Consider the following 16,117-nt stretch of genomic DNA (forward strand, 5'->3'; position numbering starts at 1 on the left):
AAACAAAAACATATTTTACTGTTTTAGTTAATAACATCTGTCAACAAGGGTAAATAAATATGGAGCCATTTTTTTCTTTGCACAAAAACTTCTGGCCACCCCTTCATAAATTAGGGCCCGGGCTGTGCCACCCCAGTCTAAATAGTCTGGATTCAGCCCTGTTTGTTGAACTAAAGCATTTCCAAGCACATCATGGTACTTTGTCCAGAAGCAGGAGGACAGAGGGATCTGTTGCTGGGACAGAGGGGGAAAGAGCAGGACAGGGACTCAACTTCAATCAGGTAAAAGTTCTTGCTTCTCAAGGATTACAATCTTTACTTCATCGATCTCAGCAGTGACTGAAGCTGCTCCTGCAGAGAGTCACATCTGATTTCACAGCTGTCGAAAACTTGTCCTACTGACAAATCCTAACAAACAGTAAAGGCAGAAGATAGTGCTAAAAGTTAAAGAATCTCCCTTCCTCCATTGTAAATATACACCAATAATAATCAATACAGATCATCAAAAAGAGAGCACTTTCTGGGGCGCCGTCTCTGTCCTATCTCTCCATTAAAGGCACAAAAGCCCAAAAATAAAAAAAATAAAAGAGAAAAAAAAGAGAGCACTTTCTTAAAAGGAATAATAATCTCTGTGTTGTGAAGAATGGCTTTGTTTGTCGACACCATTCATATATTTTTGTACTTTAAGAGCAGCGTGCTTTACGCATGTGTCAATTAAAAATATTAAAAGTCTGCCGGGAAATAAAAGCTGTCTCAGTAACGTAAGTGTTCAGATAAATATCTTTAATGGAATCCAATAGAATATGGTATGAGAATATGAAAGAATTGTACTTCTTCAGGGCTCAGCTAAACTTCATACCCTGACACTGTGTCTGAGACAAACCACAAAGGAGATGTGTCAGTAAGTGTGCGTGTGTCAAAGACAAAAACTCACTCTAGGTAGGAAGGAACACACGAGCAGAGCAGAGACATTGATCAGGACAGAGAAACACTCATCAGAAATAAATGAGAGCACATAAAAAAGATTAAGTAAATTCCATATATTAAGGATTTAAACGAGGCCCGAGGCAGATTATTTGTAATTGAGTTATTCGAGGAATAGTTTTCAGACACAGAACGGCTTCATAAAGATGGGGGGGGGGGGGCTGCTCTCCAGCCTACTTGTATATAATATATTTAACATGAGATGTCGCACTATAGTCGATCCTTTCAAGGAGACACAGCGGACTTCTCTCTCTTTGTTTAATGAGTAGATAGCCAGAAGGGAGATCGTTTTTTCCCTCGTATGGGATCTTAGATGGCGATCGTATACGGATAAAAAAATGAAAAATGCAAACATGGTCTGTAAATAAAAGGTGGACAGGCTGCCCAGGTGTAGCCTATGTCCAAAATGTTTCCACACAGTTGTTGCTTCCCTAGAGAGGAGTGAATGTTTTCTTTCTTGATCTTGGCTGCTTGTCATTGTCCGTTTGCTGCTATAGCTTGTTTGACAGTTCAGGATGACACGCAACTGGGTGGAAACTGTCACACAGGTGTGCCGTGGTCATTTGTAAATAAAGGCGCATCTTAGAGATGATGATTTAGATGTTTTGACTTTCCATCCATTTGATTGGATCATTGTTCAAATCGATGGGTCGTTACACCCCTATTAGAAACAATGAGTTTAAGATAATAAGCAGTGGCACTCTAATATTTAACATATCTCAATTCAGTAAGTTAACTCAATATTAAACAATGTTATTGCACATGTTTTCTCCTATTGTGCAGGCCTAATTCCTTATCACTAATTTTGTGTTTGTGCTTTTAGAACCACAGCCGGTGTGACCTTGCCAGTTTAGACTGAAATTCAATACCAGTATGATATAATACAAATTTAAACTCTGAGGTATATCTTTTCATATTTAATCCTGAATTAAACAATAATTTCCTCTTCCTCTTCGGCTTTACAATCTATATCAATAATCACAGTCTGTATCCGAGTTCACATCTAAACTTTGACCTTGATACTGAGCCGTTATAAGGACTCTTTTAAAACCACAAAGACATTTTTCCAGCAGCAGCTGTGCATGGGTCATTGCTGAGAAGTGTAGGTGGGGAAACACTGGAGGGGATAACCTGAGAGATATTATCTTACAAGGCAGCAGTGTGGCCAAACAGCAATTTGGCTCTTTAAACACAGTGAGACCTGGTTATCCTCAGGAAGTAATCTCACGTTTACGGGAAGATCAATGACCCTGCGCTTCGTCTCTAATTGGTTAGAAAACAGATCATGAGCTCCTTTCAGAGCATCAAACACCAGGCTCACCAGGTATTTCTTTTTCTCGACATAAAACCAGCAAAATCTCCCAGGACTCTGGAGACAATGTGTGTGAAAAAGCAGCTTAGGTGGGTTTAAATGATAATTTTACACATTAAGGATGGAAAAAAAAACACACACAAAAAAACAATCAATATCTAAGAATGTCTTCATGAATAGTTTTTATACTGTGATATTGTAGATACAGCTAAAGCATAAATATATTTTAGTCTAGCACACGTTTCATGTTATAGCCTCCATAGTTCAACAATAAGTTCAGACCCATAAAACTCTTCATGTCCCAAATATTGCACAAGTCAGCATAAAGCACAAAAGTTCAAGCCTGGGTTATAGAAATAAAGTGATGAAAAATGAAGCAGTTTGCCAATATGACAATGAGCCTGATCTTCAATCACAAACATAAAAGAAAACTGCACACAAACCAAAAGTCACTTTGGGATTATTACTTGATTACTGACACACAAGCCAAATTCAAAACCTCTCAGTGGGTCCCAGGTTATTCAAATGATAGAGAGAGGAAAATGTGTTGCAGAATAGACTTTATCTTTATAACAACACTTTATTTTAGTTTTTAAACTATGAGTGAAAGAATTCTAAGACTATAAGACGCTTTGTTTTAAGATTTTGACGGTGTTTATATAGGTCTTCAGGAGAACTTTAACCCCCCATAAAAAAGTTATTGACGATCTCCAGTAGAGTTTAATAAAATATTTATAATAGTTTCACATTACTTCAGGACTCTGTAAGGAGAAAACATAAATTTTAAACTAACTAACAAAAATGATTGTTCATATATATTTTGGCTGTTTAACAGTATTAGGTACACTTAACACTGCAGGTTAAAACATATTTATAAATGTATCCAAAACTACTCAAGTCAATATCATTTAGGATAACAGCTTTTATTCGGTGTAATAAAACACAGATTTATCTAAATAGAACATTGACAAGATATTTATAAACACACAACTAAAATCTGTCCACTGTAATATTGTTTTGTAAAATTATTGATTGTGTTTATATGATTCCTAAACAGATGGGTTACAATAAAGTGTTGCTTGATGAAAACTCAAGCAACACATCCCAACATGGCCCTATCATTAAATGTTACACTGTACACCTCAATATCTCAAAATGATATATTTCAAACATAACACTGAAAAATACAGCCTCTCTCCTATTTGTGTAAAACCTGAGAAAATGGTCCTCAAAATATTATCTAATATATATAATAAGTATCTCAAATATAAAATAACCATAGAGCACAAATCTAGAAAATATGCTCAGACTTCCCTCTAGTCTGACTCCTTCCTCTCCTTAAATATGATCACACAGTCCCCAAATGTTGGTTTTTCCTGTGAAATACTTTTGAGGCTCGCAGTCAAGCCTCTAAAAGCGCTCATATGACACATCTGAGTAAAACAAACCACTTTTAGATTAATCTGTCACAACTCGTGGCCACTGTTAGGCCCATTTAACTCTGTTAATGGATCACTTGATGGCATTAGTTTCATTTAAAAAGGTGCAAACGACGTCAAAAGCTTTTAATATTATCCAACCATAAAGAAACAACATGCAACACTGCTGGCAGGAAACAACTCCAGCTCTGCTCAACACTTGCTAACTCTAGCTGTTCATGCAACCATTACCGACTCATCAGCTGCTCTTCCACATTATTACACCTGTAATCAACCCCTCATCCACTTGCTTTTTTAATGTTTCTCCTTTTCAACTTTAAAGTGGAGCCACGCCACCACCACCAGCACACACACACACACACACACACTCATGCACACATCAAAAATAAATAAGCAGCGCGTTGGGATCAGATTGAGAGGGCTCTTTTACATTTTCCATGTCAGGGCTGCTGACAGGCAGATACAGCAGGAGGTGTTTATCAGGAAAAGACTACAAGAATCTGAAACACCAGGTTTATGTTTTCTGTTGTTTTCTTCCAAGACTTACACGGCAGCCTTGAGCTTCATCTGCTCAGATGACGAGGAAGATTTACATTCATTAACATCTAAATACATATTCTACTACATGTATCTATAGGCTACATACAGTGGCCGAGGGATAGCCTACAGTAGGATGTGATACAGTACAGCTTGACGTAGCTTGCCCATCTGAAGTAGCCAGCCAGGCTCTAAATATGGGCTGGGGAGAGGAGGGGGGGGAGAGAGGGTACCCGAATACACACATACATACACACCAAGCAAAATAAAGGGCAGTCACCCCTCCTGTTCGCGTTTTCCAGCCGGATTCCGTGTTGCCGACACGGTGGCTGTTCAGATCCCGGTCCTTCCAGTTGAGACCTCGGAGAGTCTGGCTCGTATAGCAGCAGCAGCAGCCTTCTATGTGTGTGTGTGTGTGTGTGTGTGTGTGTGTGTGTGTGTGTGTGTGCGCGCGCGTGTGTGTGTGTGTCGCTTCTGGTGCACGAAGCGAAAAATGGGTTCTGCGCTCCTCTTTTTGGACGGCTGGCCAGTCTGAACAACTTCAAACATTCAGGGCGAAATAGCAACAAAATAACGAGAGGCGGTAACTTACGGCTCGCGGACACGCTTCCTCCTGCACGAGCCGGGAACCGTCGAGCAAAAATGTGCGGGGAGGAAAGGGGGGAGGAGAAGCCGCCGGACTGGTGCGATGGTAGAGCTCCGTAACTGGGAGAGCTGGGGAGGAGTGGAGAGAGGACGGTCGGTGGCGCTGCCTGCGAGATGTGTGTGTGTGTGTGTATATTTGTGTGTATGTGTGTGGTGCTCTTCCTGGTTGGGCTTCAACCGATCTGAAGAAAACTTAATCTGAACCAATTGCCACACGGACCCGGGTCGCTTGACACCCTCGTTCTCCAATGACGGACAAACAGCTGTTTTTATTGTGGAAGGGGATATAAAAAAAACCTAAAGGCAGTGTGCTTTATGAGTTAACTTGGTGACAGTATATTAAAACACAGAGCTACCTCACAGGCGATGGATGTTACTGCCCCCCCCCCCCCCAAACACCGACAGCCAGCCTCACCCTATCATTGTCGTGACAAAACCACGACCAGTCAGCCACCAGACTGTTAAAAACACGTCTAGAGAAATGAATGTGAGAGGTGAACATGTAAAAGGCTTAAAACGACGTCAACAGTGTCCCATGTGGCCCACGAGAGACGAATAGGCTACTTCATATTTAATAAAGTTATGTCTAGTCATTAGCTGTTTAAGGAAAGGAAAGTAACACGAAAATCACTTTAAACACAAGTATTTAACACTTAGCTTCAGCCCAACTTACAAATATATTCAACATCAAGAATAATAAGCTTCAAAGGGTTAAAATCATTTTAAAAAAACAAATCTTAACTGTATTCTCATTCATGTTGCCCTATATTTTTGTAACATATATTTAACACAAATCAGTTTCCTGAATCAAACTTTATAGATTTACAAACCTTGGCTGGAAAAAGAACACAAGATCAAGTTCAACCTTCAAATGTCCCTCAAGCCCCCTAAAACTCAGCTGCAACCATGATGAAGAAGACCCCTGAGTCAACTCACGTTTTGTCAGTAAAATATCAGCATTTTCTTTAGCCACATGATTTAGTTCTGTGTTCATTTCTACAATATTTATACCAGGGACCCAATTATCAACAGGTCTCCTCCTCACAATGGAGCGAGTGATAAATCCATATAAAATACAAGTTAAAGATCTGCAATACTTTTCAGCAGGGCGAACTGTGAGCTGAGCTGCCTCTTAGCTCGTACTTACTGAATATTTCATCTAGTTGAATTAAGTAGTTCAAAGAAATGTTGGTACATATGACTTAACTCAGTAAAAAAAAAATCAGTCAGGTTAAAAAAATGTTCATTACTGCCCAACAGCAAGGCCACTGCTAGTCTAAAGGAGAAACATGAGCCTTATGAAGGCTGATATAGGAGTTTGATGCAGCAAAAGAAGCTTTAAATTAATTCAAAAGAAAACAGCAGTGGATTCGTTAACTGTTATCCTCGATATACTAATGCAACAACACTAGCAAGGAGTTAGTGTCCTCCCTCTAAAATCTTAAAAATGATGTATAGCTCTTTGTCAAATTAGACTTTCTTAGATTGTTATACATTCACACATTATTAAATCTTCCCAACAAGAAAGTCTGGATATTTTCTCCACCCTGAAAATGAAATTCAAGAGTGGAATATTCAGTTTAACATAGAAAGTGTTTAATGTGTCTTCATTCATTGTCTGAAAATACAAAAGACATATAAATACTCAAGTAGTGCAGGTACCTCAAAACACTATTGATTTATTTATTTCATGTTTATTAGTATAAACTCCTACGACCTGCTTGCTGTGTCCATTACTGCCTGTTTACTGTGACTGTAGCTACATAGTAAGATTGAAAACCTCAGATAGCAGCTAATCAAGGAACCTTAATCAGGAGATCATAATACTATTTCGATTTTACATATTAGACATCTTTTACAACAACCTGATCTGTAATGATTGTATGATTACATTGTGCTCACTAATAGATTAACGTCATACGAGATCATTTCATTAATCACCTGGTTATACACCACAAAGAACCACATACAGATCACTCAGAGAGAACAGAAACTACTTATTATAGTCTTGTCTCGATCCACCTCTGAACACTCAATCCTCTGACAGTGAATGTGTGTTAAGTGTTCGCCCTCATAGTGTGTGCTCGGCACTCCCCGTTTTCTCACAAAGTTGAAGTTTTTACATCTGTTAGTAAACTGTAAAACTCCCCCTCACATTGTTTTAAAAGGTAAAATTACATCGAAAGAAAATGTTCAATTTTCAGGACAGCTTGCATTCAAACCCGCAGCTGTTGAAGGGAGATGCCACCACAGTAATGGCGGCTTGTCATGTTTTGTTTTTCCCCCAGATCAAACAAGCATGGAGTAAGTAAAGCATTGCCACACAGCAAACATCAGCGGAGTACTTAAGAAAATCTAGTTACACTCTTCCAGTCCACACTGAACATGTAGAGCTGCATTAGAAAGATCACTCAGGATCACTCTAGATTCTGCATAAAGATGTAGACTCTGTACTCAGGGGTCTGGCGTTGCAACATGGGAAGTGTTCTTGTTTCTGTTAGTAGTACCTTGGTAGTCTGAGCTGTATTGTATATCAGAAGGCTTTGGTTGTAGAGGAAGAAAAGTCCACACCATTCCAAAATCAGGCAGTACACTATCCACGATAATGACATAGAGCCGGTAATCTGATATTCATCTGTATAAATTTATCTGCATAAAAGGCAGCCATGATGAAATATAGATCATTAATCAAAATTGAGTGACAAATCTGCTTGATGCTGTCACGAAAGCCACTCAGCGTTTAGACTCCATGACTACCTTAAACGCATGAGAAATGATCGAATCGACCGACCTCCTAACAAACAAGCATTTTCAAAGCTGTTTTGGTATCAAGTTGAGGACAGACTTGACGAGGTATGATGTTATTTTGGCTAACTTATTACCCATTTAATGCAAGCAAATCCCAAGAGAAGTGTTTCTTTTTCGGGTCATGCAGCTCAAGTTATCCAGAGGGAAGCCCATGTGTAACTGTCATGTTGAACTGATACTCATGAGAAACAGATGACCACGCGCTACTCCGTGGGATGTAATGGACCAGGAAATAATGGCGTTTATGTTGCCATGCAGAAAGGGAGGTCTTGGCTAGAAGTAATTTAACACTACCCGCTGGCCTCACCACAATTGCTGAGAAGTTGGCATTTTTTCCCCAGAGGCATTTCAGGTTCATCAGATTATGATAGGCGATGTTTGAGGATGGGTTCCTTTATACATCTCTGTGCATCAGCCACCTTTAAACTCAATCTAAACAGTCTGGACGAGTGAGGCAGGATTTGAAGTGATGAGGTTTTACAGTAGTTAAGAGCTTTTATCAGGGTGCAATAACTGGTTCTGACATTTGGACACAAGGAATGTTTTTATATGAAGTAAGGAGAGGTAGTGTCAAACTAGACTTTTGAATTATCTGAACCCTGCCGCTAATAGGTGCCTCCCGTAGGATGGACAGATTCTGGGTGTGTCTGTCAAAGGCATGCTTCATGTTGCAACATCACCTTAAGACCTGAACGTAGAACCATGTGCTGCAGACTTCATCCTTACAGCTCCCACCTGTGGACATTTTGTGGCATTGATCTTATACCTGAGTGACTACTGTAATTTAAATCAAATAAATGACTTAATGCTTGTTGTAAATCCCTTGCACACAATCGGCCTCTGTTTGAAAGAGAAACTTGCAAAACACAGATCATCAATAGATTCTCCGTTTCTGTTTGTTACATGTTTTGATCACAGTCATTCCACAAAATATTAGGTTATCAATTTAATTGCATCTGCCTTGTAGAGGGCACTTACCGTCCTGCATCCAGAAGTATTTAAAAAGCTCTTTTTGTCAGATGTTTTTGTCATCTGAAAGAATCAGAACCTGCAATCAAGGAAAGCAGCCACTTTGACACACTACTTTTTCAACTCAAAGAAAAGCAGACAAGTGCCAGATTATCTGAAAAGGCCAAATTATACACCTGAATACACAACTATTACATCAATTCAGCTTCTTGAAAAAGGGGCCCGTTATTGGCCGAGCCTTTTTGTGCCGAGGGAAAACAATTCCAGTGATTGTCACATTGTGTATTGTTTAACAGTCACTACCTCTTTATACGGTTTTATTGAGGAAGTTGATCCAATCACTTCTATTGTTGTCACTTATGTGACATATTAGTCTTAGTGAATAATTTATTTTATTAAGCTCCAGCTGTTAAACCAACTGGTTGGTATTCATGAGTTCACATGAGTGATACAGGCAGGGTTTAAAGACACACAGGCCTAAAATCTTCGATATATAAAAGTCAGTTACTTCTTGACCGTGAGAGAATGGATAGAATTGCAGAAGAGAGTCTCAAATCCCAAAGAGAGTTTTGGAAAGACAGTTAACCTTCTTCTCATCCTTCTCCTTTGCAGTACATCCTTAGTGTGTCTTAACCATCACACTCCCTGTAATAGAGCTCATATTGAATGATTAAACACTGCTTGATTAAACATCCAATGTTTATATTCAGCACCAGTGAAGAAGTCGTGTTGTTGAAATTTAACGAGGTGAGGTGATGGGATGTGTTCAGCCTGCACGCAAGGCATCAGGGTTCATGCCCCATCTCACACAACCAACTGATTTTGGCTTTAACCTTCTTTTTTTTTATATAGATGAACTTGTAAATAGTTCGTTTGGTTAGGTTCAGGTTAAAACAACCAGTTACAGTTCAGAAAAAAACATTGTGGTTTAGTTTATCGTGACGTTTACTTCAGCGTCCACACGAGACTCAGACCCCAGTTGTATTGGTAGAGGTTGTGTGTTGTTTAGTCGATTAATCATCCCCACCACTCAAAGCAGATGTAGCTCTTTTTTTACATTGTGAGTCCTCAGCAGCACTTTAAAAAAGCTCTGCCATCATTACCCCTTTGTACTTTTACATTGAATCCACAACAGCATAATATTGGTTTCCCAGAGAGGGATTTTACATTGCTGTGGCGTTGTGGACACAAGAAGCACAACGTGTGTACAGACTGTGGGAGCTGTGCAAATACACACAGCGCTGTTTCGTCCTAATGGCTCTGACTAGGGTTGCAAATTTCAGTAATTTTTCTTAACCGATAGTGGAACACCTTAACGATCAATAATTGATTCATCATTAATAATTAATAATTAATGTGCCACAAAATGCACGTCTAATTCTCTGTTTATGTTATGTACAGTTTGAACTAATAAAACAACGACGGTCTCGCTTGAAAACAACGTACGACTGTCCTTATTTAACCGCGGTGCCAAACGTGGCGCTACTGCCGTTTCTAGACTACCAAGGCTGATCGAATGAAACTCCTTTTTAAAATCATCATAAAGTTCTGTATCAAAGTCAAATTAAACCATCTGAGTCTCTTCACAATGACTTCTGGTTTGTAGGCTTTAGGGCGCGGTCACACTGGTCATCTGTACCGTGCTGTACCCAAGCACGATTGGCCCCCCCGCTGTGCCACTCCCACGCTGGCCGGCACGGCCCGCGGTCATACTGGCCAGGACTAACCGTGCTTAAGCACGATTACCTCTTGTACGTTGTAATACAACACATGCACGCTTTATGTTATTATGAAGCGTGCTCAGTTTACAAACAGGCGGACGAGAGAGAGAGAGAGAGAGAGAGAGAGAGAGAGAGAAACACAGAGCATTACAGCTATTTTACTGACTTTGCAGCTTATTTTAAGTCATTTTAATCAGACACAGCAATAAATCAATTTTAAAAAAAGATGCGCAGCCGAGTCCAACACAGAGAACATGAGAGCTACTTTGTGTCTTATATTGTGTCATTTTAGTCAGATACAGCCATGAAACTCTGGATTTCTCCATAATGAAGGCTGTCAGCGTTGTGTGCTTGTGCTCGTGCATTAAGTGTACCGTGCCAAAGCACACCTCTCCGAAGTGTGCCAAAGCCAAGGAAGTGTAGCGTGCCTGAGCACGATACGGAGCAGTCACACTGGTCAAACGAACTGGACTTTAGCGTTGAGGCGTGCTTGGGCACGGTACGGATGGCCAGTGAGACCGCGCCCTTAGTAGTAATAACTGTAGTTTAAATGAGTTGCAAAGAGGGCGACCTCTTTTGGAATAAAATGGTATCATACGTGGCCGCGGTAAAATTGTAAACAGATTGTCGGTAATTTAATTTTTAATCGGTTTAATTCTTAACAGTGATTAATCGATTAAAGATTCATCATTAACATTCCTAGCGCTGACGTTACACATTGCCAGAATAAATATCTGTTTGAGGGACAGGAACAAAATCAGTCGTATAGCTTAAGCCGTTTTCACATATACACTCCTGAAAATATCTAGATAATATCAGGAGCATTGCTCCACATTTTCTTGTGACCTGGCTGTTCACATATGCTCCTCACAGCTGGAGACTATCCCTGTCAGACGGGAGGTGGGGGCAGGGGGGGTCTACAGAGGTAAGACGTGACGTAAAAACAAGTCGAGAGTAGCAAACAAAGCAAAATATATGCCTTTATATCAATGCTAAAAAAACAGAAAACATAAACATATCACGTGCACGGAGATTGTAGCGGTTGCATGCAAACACTCTAAGCAGCGTGCAGCAGTTGCAGTAGAAACGTCACTCCCTATCCCATTGGCTCAAGGTGAATTCTCCTGAGAATATCCTGCTTCGTTCTCACATCAGCCCACTGGGACTTGTTGTGGAAAAAATAATACTAGGGGTGAGGCAGGGGAACCTCCGGGTGAAGTCCGAGCGAGAAATTCAGCTGTGTGTGTTCACACATACAGCCCCTCCTGCAAATATCAGGAGTGTTCTTCAAGTGTGAAAGCCCTGAATTAAGTATTCTAAAACAAAAAACAGGCCTCACACTTTGAAACATTGTTTGCTAAAAAAAGGATTACATCTGGAGTTGATGTTGAATAGTATGAGGATTTTCTTCCTTGATATGATTGAGTCTGTTAAAATAACCGTGAAAGTTCAGGGGGGTGAATGTGTCACGCTCACAGACTTAGCAAGCAGTATCACTTTAAAGATTTAGTCTGCTCATTCAATGATTCACTTGAACACATTTTCTGACAGTCAGAGACACAAACAGACACAAACCGAGTTCACTTCCTGTAGCTGTCTCTGCTGTACTCAGGAGTTACAGAAGACATGCATATTTGTCAAAAAGCACAAGATTAATTGTTGCTACGTTTTTTAACAAGCAGTGACTTTGAATTTCTGGCAGTCCCTATTAAGTTAAAAACATTATGATTAGATTCCTAACACATTTTTTAATTCACATAAATAACAAAGGGTCCATTTGACTTTACTAACTTCAGAGTTGTTCAGCTAAAAAAAGTGTATTCGTTTTTTTTTTGGTCATGTCTCACTAGTCATGACGGATTCTTATTCAGACCAGCGTCTCCTCAGCTGTGATGGTATTGATCATGTGTTGCAGCCTGGCAGTAAGAGCAATGTGAGCGGAAAAAAAGCTGTTCGGAAATGTACCTGTAGAAAAGTTGCCATGTAGACATATCAGAAAACATCAATATTTCTGCTCGATGATATCGGCCAACCCATATATCTGTCAGGCTCTAACCAAACCAGAAAAAAAAATATTCTGAAATCCTGGAAGGATAATTAGAGACAAGCACAGACATTGGCGGATCATAGAAAGTGACAAATGAGCTGTTTTCAAATATGCACTCCTGAACAATTCTGGAGAATTTCAGGCGGACTGCCCTTGAAATACCTTCTGATCTGGTCATTCACACATGCCCCTCACAGCAGGAGACTATCCCCGTCAGCCCGCCAACATGACATAAAATGAACAATGCTGAAGTGGCAGACGAAGCAACAGAGTCTACTATACGACTCTGTGATGAGAATTTTTGGCTTTATATCAATGCTATGTGTACTTTGACAGAAACACAATATCAACAAAAGAGCAGAGAAGAACATATCATAATGCAGCAGTTTAATTACAGAGATCGTACCGGTCACATGCATACAGTCTATGGACGAGCACCAATCGCAGGGAATAAACAGCAACAGCCCCTCCCAGTTTCAGTGAATTGTGCTGATTATATCCTCATGCGTTCTCACATCAGCTCACTCAGGCTTCCTGCAGAAAAAATACTATGGGTACTGGCAGGAGAAACTCTGGGTAAACTTTAGTAGGAGTTTTGTTCAAGTGTGAACAAGGCTTCAGAGACCATCAAACCTGTGTGCAAACATTCACACGTGGATCTGAGCGCTGACGACACACGCTGACTCTCAGCTTAACTAGTTCAGTAACATAGAGCTGATATGAAAGCTTCAGACCCGCTGTGGACAGAGAGTACGGCAGAGCATTGAAAATGAATTCAATAAAAAGGGCAGAGCGTCTATAGTTGAAGCACCACCAAGGGTTAATTATGAAATTATATATGACCGTGAAAGGACAGTAGCAGACATAAAGATATCATGTAATTCACAAGGTCAGCTCTGCTAGCTTTTGCCATAGAAATGTTTAGCAGTAAGGCATTACAGGCGTAGAAAAGAGTTTACAGATGTGATTTTAGTCTGAGAAGGGAAGTCATGCAGACCTGGCGTGAAGCAGGTACAGAGTTTCTTCAGGACAATGACGGTGAACGAACATAAACAAGGCTCTTCTAATGAAACCAAGCAACCGTGACACTAATCTCTGCTCTCATCACAAGGTGCTCCTGTGTGACACTGCTCAAATGACAACCAGTCATTGAGGTGAGTAAACACACCTTGATGCCCTCGCAGTGTCACAGTCTTTCAAACAGGTCTATTACATTAGAATTTATTCACACTTTTCAGGTATTTATCCTGAGTTCTGCTGTGTTCTTGGTATGAGGTAAGAAAACGCCCAGTCAGATAAATGGTATGAAGTAAGCCTTACACTGTATCATTTCAGAGAAGACTCACTTTGGTATACAGCTGACAGTACCAGTATGATGGAGATCGGTCTTGGTCTCAATACCGGCCTCGAGACCACTTTTTGAAGGTCTCATCTCGGATGCGCTACATCTTTACTGTTGTCTCGGTCTCAGACTGAGCGGACTCAGGATTTTAAATCAAGACCAGTCAAGACCACCACTGACAGGCTATTTTTCCATGTCATTACTGTGATTAGAAAGAAACCCTTTTCTAAAAGAACAAATGACCTCCCTTCATTCATAATTTGTATTCCACAACCGAGGAACACAAAAACGGTTACAGGCCTAGTTCCTAGGGATGCGGCTCTTATCACGGACTCTAGGGGACTAACTGTAATCATATCAATCCTTGGAAAGAAGTCTGGTTTATTTGATGTCAATGAAAATGACACATGAAGGCAACTCATAATTAACAGTTGAGTCCAACTATTTGTTTAGTGGGAGAAATACATTATTTTCAAATCAATTAAAAAAGATTCCAAATTAATATTGTGTTTGAAATGATCAAAATTATTAAAGTACCCATTTATTAAACAAGTTTATGAATAGTGAACCGGTTGTTATCATGGAGAGTCTGTTCTTCAACAACAATATGATTATTGGGGCGCTGGTGGGTCAGTGGTTAGTGCGTGCGCCCCATGTATGGAGGCTATAGTCCTCCAAGCGGGTAGCCCAGGTTCGAATCCCACCTGTGGCTGTTTTCACGCATGTCATTCCCCACTCTCTCTCTGATTTTCGTCTCTATCTACTGTCCTATCTCTCCATTAAAGGCACAAAAAGCCCATAAATAAATCTTTTTAAAAAAGCAAATAACAATATGATTATTATATATTAACCCTTATGTAACATTTTACTGTTGGAGCTGCCCATTGTAGTGCTAGTTTAATCCAAGTTATAAACATGTACTTTTTTTAAACTCTGAATCCAAAATGAAGAATAAGTTCAGGAGTGTACGGATGATAAATGGAAAAGGAGAGGAGCAAATTAATTTTCATCTGCGAAAATACGCTTTTTTGCCATTTTCTCTCAAATTGTGCTTTCTGTGAAATGTTGGTTAAATGTATATCTTTGGGTCTAAACTATTATTCAAATTAAGCCAACTGACTGGGGGAATGTCTTTTTCAGAAAGGTGCTGACAAATCACATCTTGAACCTGTAACTGTAGCAAGAGATAATTGTAAGGAATCTTTTCTAAACGTTAATTATTAACAACTAAGAAGAAAAAACTAAAATATTTCCCTCCGTAGTTTGGTGGTTTGTTAGTAAAAAAGTAGCTTGAAAAAAAAAAAGAAAAAGTAAAACACAACTATCTCCTATGATGTTTAATTAAAGTACAGATATTTAATTCCTTTTCCAGAATGTCTAATGGACAGTTTACAGGACTAGGAGTCTGTTTTTTGTATGCTCATTACAGAATGAAAAAAAAATATTCTAAACAATTAGCATTAATGAAGGATGATAGTGATGGAATAAATACATATACATGACAATAAACATAGGGATACATTTAACTTACAATATATAGTACTAATCTGTAAATAATTCTCACAGCCTTCGTTTAATTGATGATTAAAGCTTTAGATTTGTGTGTTGGCAGAGGTCCACAGACAATACTCAGTGGATTGCTCTTACAGTAATGGCTCTGTTATTAGTCCTGCATGGCTATTTAATGACAGAGTCTAGGTGCGAGTCATTAAAACACTTGTGCATTAGGTTTTATGACATTTATGATGCTTTAGTGAGGTGGGGTGCGGTCTGAAGGACCAGAGAGAAAAGAGGTGCTGCACAGTGAAGTATTTGTCTGCTGAAGTAACTCCAAAAGATTAATGTTCAACTACAATAAACCCGTGTGTCAGAGATAGGCCAGCAGATCAGCCTTTTCATTTACACTGAAAGAAAGTCGAACAGAGGAGCTGAATAAGAAGATGGCAGACAAAGAAGTGATCATTATTGATAGTGTTAACAAGAGAGAGGGTAAGGTGTTGATGGTGATTATAACAGAGAAAACAATGCTTTAATTAGCAAAGTGTTGAGGAACTACTCCTTGAAAAGAGTCACTAAAGTCTTATCTTCCTGTAAATTAGACCACATTTTATTATCCAGCTGTGCAACTGATCAACATGGGGGGAAGAAAATTAGTACGACTTCTCAAATCCTGTACACCGGTACATTTAGAGGTGCATTGGTGGTAAATGGACTGGGCGTTGTATTTCTAGCCTTGTAACCAATCAAAGCACCTTTACAGTACATGATGTCACATTCACCCATTCACACCGCTACCTAAAGTAAGCAATAACTG

The 16,117-nt window shown here is 39.6% G+C and overlaps 1 protein-coding gene across 4 annotated transcripts in view; it reads right to left on the reverse strand.

Annotated features, from left to right (window-relative positions):
* The window catches only part of LOC132985189 (bromo adjacent homology domain-containing 1 protein-like), a 32,490-nt gene that overhangs the window by 13,190 nt on the left and 3,183 nt on the right, over nucleotides 1-16,117 (reverse strand). The window contains exon 1 of one of the 4 annotated variants that reach the window (XM_061052426.1): nucleotides 4,864-5,633. The exons of 1 other annotated variant lie outside the window; for it this stretch is intronic. The gene's annotated coding sequence lies outside the window, so the exon portion shown is untranslated. Of the gene's footprint in view, nucleotides 1-4,528; nucleotides 5,634-16,117 lie in introns of those variants that run through there. 2 more of the 4 variants (XM_061052427.1, XM_061052424.1) reach the window with 2 other exon arrangements.

This window comes from Labrus mixtus, chromosome 12 (genome assembly GCF_963584025.1).
Source record: "Labrus mixtus chromosome 12, fLabMix1.1, whole genome shotgun sequence".
NCBI lineage: Eukaryota > Metazoa > Chordata > Actinopteri > Labriformes > Labridae > Labrus > Labrus mixtus.